Below are 15,363 nucleotides of genomic sequence, written 5' to 3' on the forward strand. Positions count from 1 at the left end.
TTCTTGACTGGCAGCAAAAACAACCAATCACAGCAGTGCTTCTATGGCTGGCTCTGTCCATTCACAAACAAGAAGTGTTCTCCCTAAGGAATACCCTTTCCGTCCAATGTGAAATGCTGTGGCGTTTTGTGAAATTCTGCGGTGTTTTGTGAAATGCTGTGGTGTCTTGCACTTCAGGGCCACCGTAAAATGTAGGCCAACTAACAGTATTACAATTACCGTTGAATTGGAAATATGCTTGAGCCAGTCTGGCATGGGCCTGGGCTAGTTTCAGATGTCCATCCCCATAAACCAGCCTAGTCAAAGCCACACAACGCACCAGGTCCTGTATGCAAGCATCAAACTGAACAGATACAGTAAAAACAAACTGTTAATAAGCATCACATCACTTCAATCACTGCATTTGAAAATATTTAAAAATATTTCTCGGTATCAAACGTATTTTCAATTGACTGATAAATAATGTATCAATAGATCAAATCAATTTAAAAGTCAAACTCAATATCAATATCAACAGTGAGTGCCGGTTGATGCATACGAGTATCCTGTTTTGTTGTTGTTTTTGTTTCCCCCAAACATCATTATGTTAACTGAAAGTCCTTATCCTGGTTTTAAAAAACGTGATACTCCAAGATACTGCTAAATGTTTACATCTTAACCACCTTTCTGTTCATTCTCTACTGATAAATAAAATAATGCCTCATACACACCTGCACATAGGCTACTGTAGATGGCCAGAAACACCTGGATACTTGTATTGTATAGGAATAATCAGGTTTCCCTTTGAAGAATGCCAGTGTGTGGTATAATTGACCCAACTGTACTGTACCCACCTCTTGGTTGTCTTCACAGGCCTGAGCTCGTCTGTTGAAGTGTTTGAGCTTTTCTTCAGGTGCCATCATAATAAATTCCTTCTTAGCATATCCTGTTTGTGATGCGTTCAACACATCTGAGTAACAGGACGGAGATGCATTCACGCCCCTGCTGATGCATCCCATGCTTTCAGGGGATCTACAAGTTTGGACAGGTACAAATACATTATTCAAAAGATGGACGAACATTTGAGGGACAGCGATGTGTATGGAATGAAAGCGGGGTCATGAAACCCACAAAGTAACCCTCAACTAATTAATTCAGAAAAGCCTTACTGTTTTGGACTTGTTTGGAAGTAAGAAGCTAACGTTAGCCTACCATCAACATTTACCAGTGGTCATCAACAGAAGCACGAGTGTTAGCTTAGCTAAGAAGAAATCACTTACTCAGCTGGAGACTCGGAGGAGTTGGGTCTTGTTTTTGTCATTGCGTTATAATCAGCCATATTTCACAACAATCGACGTAACGTTACCGCGCCATCAGCTGTTTGTGTATTTTCCTCTATGATATTTTCCGGTTTTTTGTTTCCTTGGTTACACTCTCTTTATACATCCATGGCTACACCGGCTAGCGTGTTACTGCTGCTGCTCTGCCACTTTAAATGTTTCATTATCATAGCATTAAAATGGTTGTGGCTAAAATAACCGAAAACACAATTTAAACCTACCTTACCTTACACTACGGTGTCTAAAAAGCAACTCTAAAAACATGTCACTTAACACACAACAGACTGCTGAAGTGCCCCAGCACATTGAGGAAGTGGGTTGCGTTCAATAACCATGCTCAACAATATAGATGTCTTTACGGTATGATACAAAATTATGACAACAGAGTACTTAACCGAGCTTGTTTCTGCTCATGTTTAGCCCAGTGGTGTTTTAACTTAACATATGTTGCCTAATAAGACATTTGCTCAAAATGTGTGGGTGTGTTCGAACCAACTTCATTGACAGATAACCTATGTGTTTCATGTTAGTTTTGTTTGATTTACACAATTTAAAAAAAATGTATTAAATGATCTACAGATAATGTAATATTAAATTGTTATTCTAAGAGTTTGGGGACATGGATTAATTCCCAGAGTTACTTCTATTATAACTAATTAGACTAATTGGAAACACTATGTGGTATGATTACCTTAAATGTAACATTTGCCAGTAAATGTGCAGAAGAAAAACAAATACATTGATTAATTTATGGTCTTCTAGCAGGTCATAATTGCCTATGTTTGATCTCCTGTGTCAAAATGTTGTTTCAAGAACCTATTTTTTCCAAGTTTTCCTACAATTGGTTTGCATATTCCTTTTTATATATGTGTGTCAATCAAATGAGGACACATGATACCCAGAGCTAGTGTCTCAGCATAGGTAAAAACTATGTATAATGCACAGAGGGGAAATAAAAAAGAAAGTGGCAATGACATTTTAACTTGTAAAAAAATAATAGACGAGTGAATTAAGCAGTTGTGGTTTCATCTCATTAAGAGTGTTGTACAATTATTTGAGAATCTTAAAATGTTTAGAACATATACATTGCAGTGTGATGCTACCTCCACCAGATGTCAGTATAGTTACACAATAGTAGTCGTCCATATATGCTATAGATGTACAGTTGTGCTAGAGGGAGTATTACAATATTGTTGTGCTCTTCTAAGAAGTGATGGCTTGGACTTGGCCTCTCCTAAAGGCATGCTCACTTCAAAGTGTTAAACTGGATATATGTAAACCCCAGGGCCAATATCTTTTATTAGTTTGATCCAAACGGCATCCTCAGCATTTATCAGATTACCTTTTGATGTTTTCTCAGTCTTCTGAAGATCTTGCTTATTTTTAGCTATCTGTCATTTTGTCATCTACACATGCTTATAGACTTACTAATAGTGAAACGTCTTAACAAGTATTTTATGATGTGATCAAAAGCATCATCATGAATAGAAGAAAAGACTTGCAGCGCAGTGAATCAGAATATATAGAAACTAGTATCTGTGTCGTTATTGGTTAATATACTGCATATAATTGACAAATGTTTAACAATGACCTTAAAGTAGTTGAAAGTTCAGTTGCTAATAGCTCATTAGTTTTAATGGGTGGGTGCTAATGGAGTGAAGTCACAGTAGTGCGCCCGGTTGAGGGGTGCCACTCAGGCAAATAATAAACAATAAACTTGAAAGATGCTCCTCTATGGTTTTATAACCTTTTGTCAAACAGCAGAATTTCCTACATTTAAAACAAAATATTTGTGCTACTCTGAACACAGCCAGAGATAAAAAACATAATGTTATTTGCTAACAGGATATCCCTTTGTCCAAATCGCCTGCAAATAAAACAGATTAAGAATTCTACAGAACACAATCCTTTCTCCTTCTCTTTATTTATTTTATAACAGCAGTTTAAAATGTATTTCAGTGCTGTACCATGATCCTCCATTTAATAATGACAATCCAATTTTGTAGGAGTAGATTTAAATTGCTAGTGTTGAGGGGATCAAGCACTGTAAGGTTTTTCCAGAATTGAAACAAAATTATATCTTTAAAAATACAAATAAGGAATTCCTATGTTCACATAATTCTGCACTTTCATAGACATAAATACTACATACCGATAGCAAGAAGAGGAAATGTACAGTTCCTTGTGAAAATATCCTTTCTCACATCAGTGCCCAAAACCCATGCCAAGTAAACACGAAGTAAGGTCTCTGTGGCTGCTTTGAGAAATTGGTCTCTGGAGAGAGTTTTTAGGTTAATTTATTCTTTATCGGGCTTGGCAAGTGTGTGTACTGTCACCACTTTTAAACTCGGGGCAGGGCACATTTTGTGTGCAAGACTGCCTAAGATAACTTCTTATAGGCTCATTGGGATGGCTGCTGCCGGTTGATTCTGGCAGGCCATGAGACAACCCGTTTATTTGTTTGTTTGTCCCGTGAGTGGTTTCTGGCTGGCCGTTCAGGGCTCTGTTTTGGCCCCAGTCCCTGTTGGGCTTCTATTCCTGAAGCCCAAGTGGCTCTTAATGAAGCTGGTAGGGTTGGCATGGTCCCTCAGCAAACCCAGGCCTGATCAGACCCTTCTTCTTCTGCCTTGGCAGCCACACTCCATTTGCTCCCTCTGGCTTCCTAATTTAGTAACGGTGGGTAAAAATATGCGCTAACGAACAAGGTTTGGTATGTCAGGCTGGCGTCCAGAGAAGAGGGAGAGAGGGGATGGGGTGAGGATACGAGGATGTGTGTGCTGTTTTCACAGCAGGCACCCAGTGACAGGGGGTATAGTCACTCAGACCTCTCTGACATCTGTGTGTTTGCGAATATGTGTAGACATTCAAGGGAAGTGTGTGGGGGTGGACGATGAGAGGTGGAGGGTGAGCACTTAACATTTTATAACTCTTGCCAAACTCTGTTCAAACACTTGTAATCATTCTTCTGTTTATTCTAACAATGAGGCAGCGAGGTAAATGCTATAAAGTGCAAATGGACTAATTTTCACGAGTCCCATTTTCAGTGAAAGTGAAAATCGAATGGCCTCCCGCACACTGTCTGTGAGTCTGGCATAAGGAGGCTAGTATCTGTAAGTGACATGCTTTTAGAGTTGTATTCTAGGCACCATAGCGTATCACGGAAGGTGGTGTTTGTGGTTATATTTAGCCTAACTGTTAAATCTTCTCAATGAAACATTTAAGTGGAAAGAGCAGCAGCAGTTGGTCAGGCTAGCATATGCAGTTTTCCAATATCCCCTCTATAGACCAGCACACATTTTTTAAAATAACTTTTGGATTGATGTGTTGTTTCATTATTTAGACATTGCATTATGTACATTACAATGTGTTTATACAGATCCATAAACTGAGCAATAATTCTAATCTTTTGTTGTTTTGGGAGTGATTTTTAGCTGGTGTATATCCTCCAACAATATAACATGCTTTTTCTTTTCAACTCTTTTTAATTATTCAGTATGACCCATCCAATGTATGAGCACTGCACCAAATGCTTTCTGGATGAGAGCTTCAGAGAATACAGATGATATTCCAGGTATAATTAAAAAAAACTATGAAACCTATAAACTGTAACCCCTCTGTGAACATTTTGGCTTTTATGCATATGGTTTGAACCTGATGTATTGCTCGCGTCTTCAAGGGGATTCTGGAACTGAAGGGTAACCCTTTTACATGCGAGCCACAGAGCTTCCTGGTTCAACTGTATACTGTATGTTTAGCTACAAATCATGCAGGCAGCGGAAGAAAAACATGTGTTTAATGTATGTTTACCCTTTAGACCTCAGACTTCCAAAGTTCTCCATTTTCCATGGACCTGCTCCAACAAACATCAACAGTGAATAACTTTATTGAGGCCATTTCCGTGAAAAGATACAGAAGTGGTGCCAGTGAATTTTGTTGTTATCATACAATGGCTCTAAAATGTTATTTAGAAAAAAATAGTTTTATTACTAAGATGATAGGCCTGCCTAGAAATGATAAAGTGTTTGCTTTAAAAAATAAAATGTAATAATATTATGTTAATAAGTGTTTTGTATTTATGGTTTTATATCTTAAAGCACCCACTTCCAAGGCCTGTACTTGCAATTACTCCATTTTCATCTGTCAGGACACTCGCCCATAGAATTCTGCCCTCAAGCACTTTAACACTTGCCCTTCCTGTTCACAGTTTAAGAGGCTCATGGCAACACTGTCAACTTCGTTTGTAAACCAAAGGCTTTAGATGAAAACAGAAAACCTCCTTGTCTGTTGCAAGGCAGTAAGAGAAGCTTTAAAAAAGCTGAATAACAGCCATGTACTCTTACTGTTTCTTTACATCAACTAATAAAACAAGTAATAATCACATGATTAATTACACAAACTGTGTCTGGCATCGAGTTGCACAGAGACTTCAGGTGAATTCCCTCAAGTTGTGCGCTGAACTTTTGCCACAACAGTGCGGTCACAGACAGGCTGGGTAACAGACCACACTTTTGACATGCAGCTTGATTCCGCCACCAGTTTATACATCGGCCTTACCTGATAAGAAATTAAAAGATATGTACAACACAACTTACATTTTAATTTTTTGATCTAATAGCCATGCATCATTATGCATTATGTACATTATATAATTCATATTGTTTCAGATTGATAGGAGTCTTAATAAGTTAATAGAGCATATCATACAGTTGTAAAACGATCTCTATGGAGCTATTATAGCAATTTCATAGAGAGACCATTTGTGTGTTTGATTGGGAAAATATAGTCCACTTAGTTGAAGGCTAACAAGGCAATTGAGACTAGATATTATCACTTCTTAATGAACAACTCTACCGAGCTAAATGCTTTACGTGTTAATACAGGACTGTTCCAGTGTTGCATAACCGGAAAACATTTTAATGATGCTCTTCTCCAATAAACAAACTAACTCTGCCCTTTTTGGAGTAGTTTTAGCTTGACACATATGTCACAGTTATTTGTTGAAACCACAAAGTAGCATCTACCTTTTTATACAGCTGTCCCCACTTCCTGTGCTAGTTAACCCACATACACCCACCCCCTAGCAATGAACACCGGTCATGCTGAGTAGGAACAGAAAGAGTAGAATATTCTATGTTAAACATTTGTATAGTCTCTAAGATAAATACAAAAAATAGCTATTTATCCCAGCTACTGGAGCTGTTCTGGAGTTAATACCTGTATGGCGCTCTGTGATACAGCGCATATATTTGCAATCGAATCCCACATTTTGTGAGAATTGGCACAATTAAAGCTTAGTTGCACAAGTTGTTAACCACTTTAACAGTTGTAAGAGTTGTTCTATCCTGAATCGCAGAGAATATGCCAATGTCTTCACAGCTGCTGCACTTCAGATAAAGCATGTTATTCCCACATCGAATAAGAAATGTGTTTCAGTAGCATAATCAATGTATTTGTGCAAGTAATGCCGCTGTAAAGAAGTAGAAACAAAGCTAGGCACTTAAGCCAGGCCCCCCTTCCTTTGAACTGACTGAAGCTGTCCACGGCAGAGACATGATAGCACCGTGCTATACGATAAGCTCTCTTTCCATGCAGCAGCATCCTTCCATGCCAGCGCTTTGTTTAATAGTTGCGTATTCAAATGTGAATTGTTCTCTGCTATGGCAAAGACTAGAATGGATAAACTTGTTTATCCTTACCCAAACCGTGGCCTAATTTGAAGCATATGCAGAAAACAAATCTACTATTGTTTCACCACTAAATCTTCTTCTCTCCTTTCTATTCAATGTTAAAATCAAAGATTACTGAGAGCTTTGGAGGTGATATTGCCATTCTTTGTCAAGACAATGATGCACTAAACCAATAACTGTGTTTTGTGTGCTGACAGCGTGTTCGTTCCTTTATAATTGCAGTTTTAGCAGCACTGTGACAGGGAGATATGTGTATGGGGGAGTTTCGTCTTATTCCAATGGCCCTGCAATCAAGCTTTAGCTGCTCAAACATGGATCAGCAGGGGTTTGTCTGTATCTCTGCGGCCTCAAAACCAAAACACACACACACACACACACACACACACACACACACACACACACACACACACACACACACACACACACACCACACACACACACACCACACACACACACACACACACACACACACACACACACACACACACCACACACACACACACACACACACACACACACACACACACACACACACACACGACGGCGTTGCCAGGACATCCCTCTGTCCTCAGTGCACTATTTGACTCCCATCATCTTGTTCTATCTCTAGTGGAAACATCTGCAAGTTGCCCATTTGCTCAATCAAAGTGCTGCCAGCAATTCATGGTTAATTGAGCTTATGCTACGGAAGGGACCAGAATAAACACCTTTGCCTCATTTCCTAACTACATGTGTATAATGTATGGCAAGTGTCCAGTTATGAACTTCATTTTTCTTCCATCTCACTTTATGTAACCTAAAATCCTTGATACACATGTAATGTGCGATGAGTCAGCTAGCTATACTTCAGAGGACTTTTTCTGATATCGTAATGAGAACACTTTTTTTTTTTTTAAGCAGGATCCTAAATTCATGCCTTCTGCTTAAAGCTGAAATGAATAACTCATACTAAAGACTTGACCAAACCACATATTTAACCCCCGCCCCCATAAACATACTTCCAAAAGGAATAGAGGAACATCAAAAGGGGAGTTTTGTCACTTAGCTTTGACTGTGAATGTGAATGAGAGGCTAAATGTCTTCCTGTGGTTCTCTGACCTTTGTGGCTCCTCTGCTGACTTGGTTCAGATAAGTGCAGGTTGTGTGATGCAGTGGTATCAATAATGGAAGAAAGGCAACCCCCTCCCCCTGGCTGCTATGTGGGTCAGAGGAGGCTCTCGGTGGATGGGAGAGATTGATGAAGAGCACCAGGGAGAGCGTCGGAGCAACTACCTCACAGCGGTGCAACCCAAGCTGCTCCCCGTGCATTTGTTCCGAGGCCCCCCTCCTGAGCTGCACTGCCTGACGCTCTTTAAATGACCTTCAAATTAGCCTCATATTTCAGGGCTCCAAACCCTTTCAGGGTCCTTACTGGAAGGATGGTGGGTCTTGTTCTCACTCTCTTTCTCCACTTTTTCTTTCATTATCCTCCTGTTGACCACATATAGAGTAGAACACCACAGAAAAGTGGCTTTGTGACTCAAAGGTGACTGATTTTCACTCCTGTTGTGTCTCTGATGTAATAAGACAACCGAGCTGTTATATGTCCCTGTTTGTGTAATTGCACACAAACAAACCCCCCCCCCCCCCACACACACACACACACAGGATTTACAATCTTCCATTATAGCTTCTCTATCAAACATACCTTCGACAGTCATGCTCATTGCAGTACCTGCAAATGATGATACATAGGGTGTTTTGAGAGGTTTGTGATGGTGGATGGGAGTCACAGTGGGATACTTCTGCCACAGAACAACACTGTCAAGCCAGCCATCCATCACTACAGCTGTGGTTTATGTACACACAGCAGGTTACGCTGGCCCTCTGTCCAGACCTGATGCAGGGCTCTTGATTATCCATTTGCATTAAGAGAAACACCCCTCGCTAATGGAACCAAATGACTCGGACGGTGTAATTTATAACATGATGCTTTGCTTGTCATGGGTTTCAAGGCTTTGATTTCTGATTGTTTTCTGAAGCTTTCAGGATGATTTGCTCACAATTTTGGTTTACAATGGTCAGACAAATGCATATCTCTCTACACCTGTAACATACTATTAAGGGTGAAGAAGCTAATTGCAAACTCACCTCAACAAATTGGCCACAATCTACAGCTAATGATAGAAAAAACATTTGTGTGATCACTCTGAAACTGTTAGTTGAGGCTTAGCTTAATGTACGTCTTAGCTGTGTGAACTACCTAGCAGCCTTAAAGGTGACCTTATACAGTACAGGCATATGTTGCATCCTGTTGGGAAAAGCTTTTTTATTCCACCGAGGTGAAACCTTACCTCCAAGAAGACAATACACCTCCACACTGCATTTTAAATGGGATTTGCTGCACAAGTGGCAATTTGTCATAGAGAGCTTTTAACATCCTTTTTTTTTAAACTGACCTTGTGAAGAATAGGGCATGGAAACTTTGAACTCGCCAAATAGAGATAATGCAGTGACTGCACCGCAATTGTGCACTCATTAGAAAACATCACTGCGTTTTTAAATAATAATAGATATTCCTTTTTATCATTTGTTTTTCTGATTTAACTAAAAAGTCAGAATATTCCAAATTCAGAGCAATTTATTTTGTTTCTAAGTTCCCTCCCTCTCGCTTGCTTTTGATGCTACGCTAAACATTCAGAGTTAATTCTAGAGCTATCGGGATAGAAAATCGACAGACGGGATTGTAACTCACAGGCAGCGAGAGAGTTAGAGCAGACATCAAGAGGAATCAAGTTGGAAAACATAATAAGTCATCGTGTTAGCTTTGTGAAGTAAAAGAGATGGTGTGAAATAGGCAAAAGGACAGCCAGAGGTGGGGCATGACTGATGGCTGGGTAGGATGGGGGGCTTGTTGCTCCAGAAGGGCAAACCTGACCTGATTGATTGGCTAGTGTTTGAGAAAGGCCCCAATGCCCATTTGCTTATGATGCTGGAATGCTCTGGTAGCATTTTGTAGAAGGGGAAAAAGACAAATGACGAAAAGCAGCCAATGTAAGATGTAAAACTATTGATTGTGAATTATAGTTTTGGCACTTTCATGGGACATAATGCATTATGGCAAATAAATGTTGTACTGTTCACAGAGAGGGAAATATTGTTAAGAAATATATACAAATTTGAAATGATGGATATGAGGAAAAGTTACAGATGTGTTATGAGTCAGTCGTACGTGGAGTGTTTGAAACACGACAAGTAAGGCTTGTCTACAGTCATGCAAGCAGCTCAGCTCTGTGTGACACAGATGCTCACATCAGCATGTGAACAATTGCAAGGTGGAGCTGTTTAATGTTTACCATACTCAAAGTCTTAGTTTAGCTAATTTGTTAAGTGGTACTAAAACTAATGACAAAAAAAAGTGCAACACTTTAGCTGAATATAGTATCGGACAAATGTAAACAACATTTTTACCTGATGATGGTGTAAATTGAAAAGGTTATCGATCAAAGTCATTATAATTTATCCTGTGGTTAAAATAATGTCACAGCAATCCACCAAATAGTTTTCAATGAGTCACAAAAAGATAAACGTTAACCTGCTGGTGGCGCTAGATATAAATGCAGTGGGTCACCAAAGGCAGTAAGATTCATCATCTGGGGATCATGAATGTCTCCTCATCGCATCCATGTTATGCTGTTGAGACATTTCAGTCAGGAACAAAGTGGTGGACCAACCGGCCAATAGACAGTCTGACATAACTATAACTAGAGCCATGCCGCTAACAACCTTTATTTTTTTGTGTATTGGATTTCTCTTTTCTGCTTAATTTTTCTCAAGCTGCACTTATAATGAGAGGCTCAGCATTACACTTCAAATCTAATTTCTCCAGTCTCTTGTCTCTCCTAAATAGTGTATGGCTTTGTTCCATGAACTACAACAGAGAGAAACACTTACTTTTGGAATGTGCTTCACTGAAGAGCTTTTCTCCATCTGGATAGTGGGATTGCTCTTTCCTGACTATCTAATATCTATCCAGAGAGGTTATTACAGAGAGAGGATATCATGGTGCTTTATCCACAGACATGGTATAAAAACAATCATGGAAATGTACTGAACACTCTGTAAGAACATAGCCAGCTGTTTGGCTGTTTTAAAGGAGGAAAGAGGATACATGCCGCTTCCACGTTGCACTTTTCCTCCGCTTTTGCCTCTTTGAACTTACTTCAAACATTAGTCAGTGTGTGTTTAGTCTCATGCCAGCCATGTGGATGGCATATGCTAACATTGCAATGGGCTGGCTGGTTAAAGGTGTGTGTGCGGTGACCACTAGGTCTTGGTTATGTCTCTGAGGTGTAACTTTGATGTCAGGTGTTGGATGCCAATGGTTGAAAGGCGATGACTGAGGTAAACATGTGCATGGAAACAATTCAGAAGCAAGCCGTGTACAACAGTAGCCACATTAAAGGCCCCTTTGTGGGGCTCTGCTACCTTGCAGATGGTCAGCTTCCCTCTTCCATTAAATAATAACAGAGCTCCAATCTCTCCCCGGGCCAGATGTGCTGAAGGTGCGACGCTAAATAGAAACAAATCAGCTAGACCTTACTCTTTAATTGAGCACTGGAGTGTTTATTTTCTTGAGACTGTCATAATAGACTGCAAAATTCCCATAAAACTCAACAGTGAGGGCAGATTAGCCCATTTAGCACCTCTAGACACTATTTTCCACATGAGACGAGTCTTAAGTGCAGTTCTGCTGGTGGCAAGACTTCCACACGGGACCGGCCACATCTTTAGTCACTCCTTATTTCTGCTCTGTGATCTTGCACTTAGAGGCACCCCTTGTAAAAGCAGCAGTCGCGGGGAGGTCGCCCTGACATCTTTATCATAATTGCCCTAAATACCCCCATTAGAGAAGCTAGCCAGTATCCTCAATAACACTAGTCATCCCTGGTAGCACTGGTGCATCTAATTGCCTGGGCCTTTTTGAAAGATTGCCTGACATCAGCACGGCTCCCTGTGGGCTGGCCCTCTTCATTCCCTGCCCAGCAAAGCATATCGTTATCGCAGCCAGCGAAGAGACCCGGCCTCCCTGCTCCTGGATAATTAACTGTCTGGCTTAACTGCATAATGGAAAAAGGAACATTGGAGGTATGGTAGTTATTCAAGCAGGCCTTGGAGAGCAGAAGTATAAGACAATACTGGGGTCATCCATGTTCACCATTTTTCAGTGGGACGGGTAATAATGTAGAAGGATAGGAAGTCATATTCTAGGCTGGTGATGGGGGATTGGTTTCATATGATAATCAGGCCCATATGCTAATTGCTGAGAAGCTTGATGAATTCTTTCAGCCCGGCTCTCCACTCCAGTGCTGGCTCTCATATCAGCTGTCCCCAACGTCCCCCACTTCAAAGGCTTAAACCTTTTTTACATAGAACTACATTCACTCTTTCTGCTTCACAATAACAGTCCTTATCAGTGTGTACCCCCCGCCAAAAACAAAGAAAAAGACAAGAGCGGCAACAGCAGGAGGGAAAGTAAAGGGGCGTCTGACGATGTTTGACATTTACAAGTCTCTTAGTGAAATGCATGATGCACATCCCTGTGAGTGTGTGTGCGATAGTGTAATTAGAACATGGCAGGCATGTATTTGTCTTTGTGTTGTTGTATGGTGGAGGTATCAAGGACAAGTGCATTAATGAGCACCTGGAGAGGAACAGCTTGTGTCTCCTGGTTAGTGTGACCGCGAGCAGGGCGCAGACTCCTTCACTGACTCAGATGACGTGACTGATGGAGGGGGAGGTTTCTGTCAGATCTGGGGCACTCCCAGGAGCCGCAGTTTGTCTCCGCTGACAACAACGCTCACCAAAGGGGCTCCCACCCCACACATCAGCTGGAAAGGCGAAAGAAGATGTTGTCCTTCCCTCTGTTCTTAAAGTCCTACAGCTCCTCATACATACTCAACATATTTATTTTCTTTGAAATGTGCATCTTCTCTTGACAAGTACAGCTAAAGTGACTAATTGTTAACATAAATGCACATAACTTGCCATGTGTTCATGACAAAGGATGTTTTATGAATTTAAAATGATCTAATCTAAACATTTTAAAATTTAGATTTCATTATAAAAAGCTCCTATCAAATCTATTCAAACACAGAAACATAACATGACATAACATTTTTGTCCTCATTACTTTACCATCAACACTAATTGTGCTTAGTTTTTCAGCAGTAAGAGTCAAACCCTGTGAAAAGTCTGGTCAAATAAGGATGAAATAAATATCTCCCGAATGTCATATTGATATTTTATGAATGGCAAAAGAACAAAGAACAAAGAATGATATCCTCAGTTATATATGGATTAAACAGGATGCATATGGAGATATGAGAAAGCAGCTGGAGTTTGGAGTTTGGCATTACTTTAAAGTGTGCTGAGAGACCACGTCCAGCCCACATTGATAACAAATAAAGATTCACATACGGTGCAGAGCCATCCATACCAATAACATCCATGACCAACAGTCATAACACTGTGTTTGTGCTGTGACTTTGATACTAACTGTCTTATTAGATTTGCTGTGTGGCATTACATTGCACTACTAATAGAATTACATTTGGACTTCTAACTGCATTATATTCACTCAAGTGTCTCCCATCCTCATCAATGCACAACACAACCATGCGTTGTCTTGTTCCCAGCAGTAGCTCTGATACAAATCACAAAAATGTACCAGTATGCGGAGCAGTATACAACCAGGGCTTAATGCATACCCCATTTAGAGCCCTTGTAGTTCTAAAACTAACTTTCATTAAACCCCCATGGTTGATGCATCTTTAATTATACTTATTGCCCCGGAAAAAGTAGTTGATGATATTGCTCCTTTAGAGCTTTCAATCATATTCCACCATCTTCATCAGCAGATAGAGAATTTATTTGTTAAACTTTGAGTGTCTTACATTTCATGAAAACTGGGCAACTCAATCTGCTAAAGAAGATCATATGATATGATTGAAATGTCCGGAACATCTCATATTGGACCTTCTCATAGTAACATTGTTTAGTCAACTACAAAATGTTTTCTCTAATTTGTGTGCTGTTATGGTAGTTGGCATGAGGAATAGTGAGAGACACGTTAAAGTTAACAAGTTACATTCTGTGATGGGTTTTCCAGATTTCAGTCTGCTGGTGACAGAGCTGCTTGTTTTACAAGTACCATGGCCCCTCTACACCAGCTTAAAACACGATAATCATCAAAGTAAAGCATCTCTTCCACTGTTAGGGAAAATAAATCTCGGAAAATTGTGGCAGCATACCACACAGTTTTTCTCTTCTCTGTGACTTCTTATTTCCTGCTTTTATTCATCATACTTGGCTTTGGTGAACTAAACACTAGACAGGAAGAAAGAGCTCAAGGTGTAGAGATTGGCTCTGTTTTAACCAGAGACAGGCCTTTTTGAAGTATGTTTTCCATCCACTCAGACTTACTTAGAGGTTGGTAGTATGGTGTTTGATATGTGCTCAACTGAAACTGGAGGTAGTACTAAATGAATGCTAAGGTTGTCCACAGACTTGATTAGGTTATTGATACAATGCTTCCTTCTAGCAGTTTCTTTATCCCCAGCCGAGCCCATGGGGACATTTGTGCTTGTGTTACAGCTGCCCATGTTCACCATCCTCCACCTCAGGCTCTTTCCACTGAGAGAAAGATGCTGGCTCGGGTGTAACTCAGCAAATCCCACCTGGATGTGGTATTTGTGACAAACAACCTAGGGGCATGACTGCCATCCTTTCTCTTTGCACTCCCGGGCCCTGGTGCTCCTCCTCAAGCCCCCTCAACTTAGCTTGTAAGCTAATCAAACAACCTCTAATTTGTGTCTTGATTAGTGCCATATAAATTGCTCTATGTTGTCTCCCAAGTATCTTTAACATGTGACATGTTTGTGTTACTGCATGCTATCTTTTCCCTCTCCTTCACACACATGCACTCTTCATCAACGTGATAGCACATGAGGGGGAAGATATAGTTATTCAGGGACTTATCTGCCTCATTGGTGCCATATCTCATCTCATGCTTTTCTGCCAAATGGCCGTGTTTCCATGGAGCCTGCCTGTGTTTACTGTGACGTGCCATGGCAGAGCCCTTTCTTGTACAGAGGGACTTAGCACACAGCAGTGGAGGGTATTTCAGTCCCTGTTTGGAGTTTTGGGGCTTACTTCTCCAGCCCTCCCCTTCCTCCCACCTGCTCTCCTTGCTGTTCCTGCACTGGGTGCCTGTGTGGCTGTGTGTCGGTGCTCCTGGCCCTCTTCTTAGACAGACAAGGCTAATTGAAAGGGAAGGCTGCTCTCTGCTGATCAGCTCTGACAGCAGTGTCTTGCCA

General features: G+C 40.6%; 1 long non-coding RNA gene across 1 annotated transcript; it reads right to left on the reverse strand.

The window, feature by feature from the left end:
* Window positions 1–224: 224 nt before the first annotated feature.
* Window positions 225–1,643, reverse strand: LOC117448482 (uncharacterized). Its single transcript, XR_011643398.1, has 3 exons — window positions 1,260–1,643; window positions 834–1,011; window positions 225–343 (listed from the first exon to the last, which is right to left on the reverse strand). It is a non-coding gene; the product is annotated as an uncharacterized lncRNA (long non-coding RNA).
* Between the last annotated feature and the right edge of the window lie 13,720 nt (window positions 1,644–15,363).

The sequence above is a fragment of the Pseudochaenichthys georgianus genome, chromosome 6 (assembly GCF_902827115.2).
Source record: "Pseudochaenichthys georgianus chromosome 6, fPseGeo1.2, whole genome shotgun sequence".
In the NCBI taxonomy this organism is placed as follows: Eukaryota; Metazoa; Chordata; class Actinopteri; order Perciformes; family Channichthyidae; genus Pseudochaenichthys; species Pseudochaenichthys georgianus.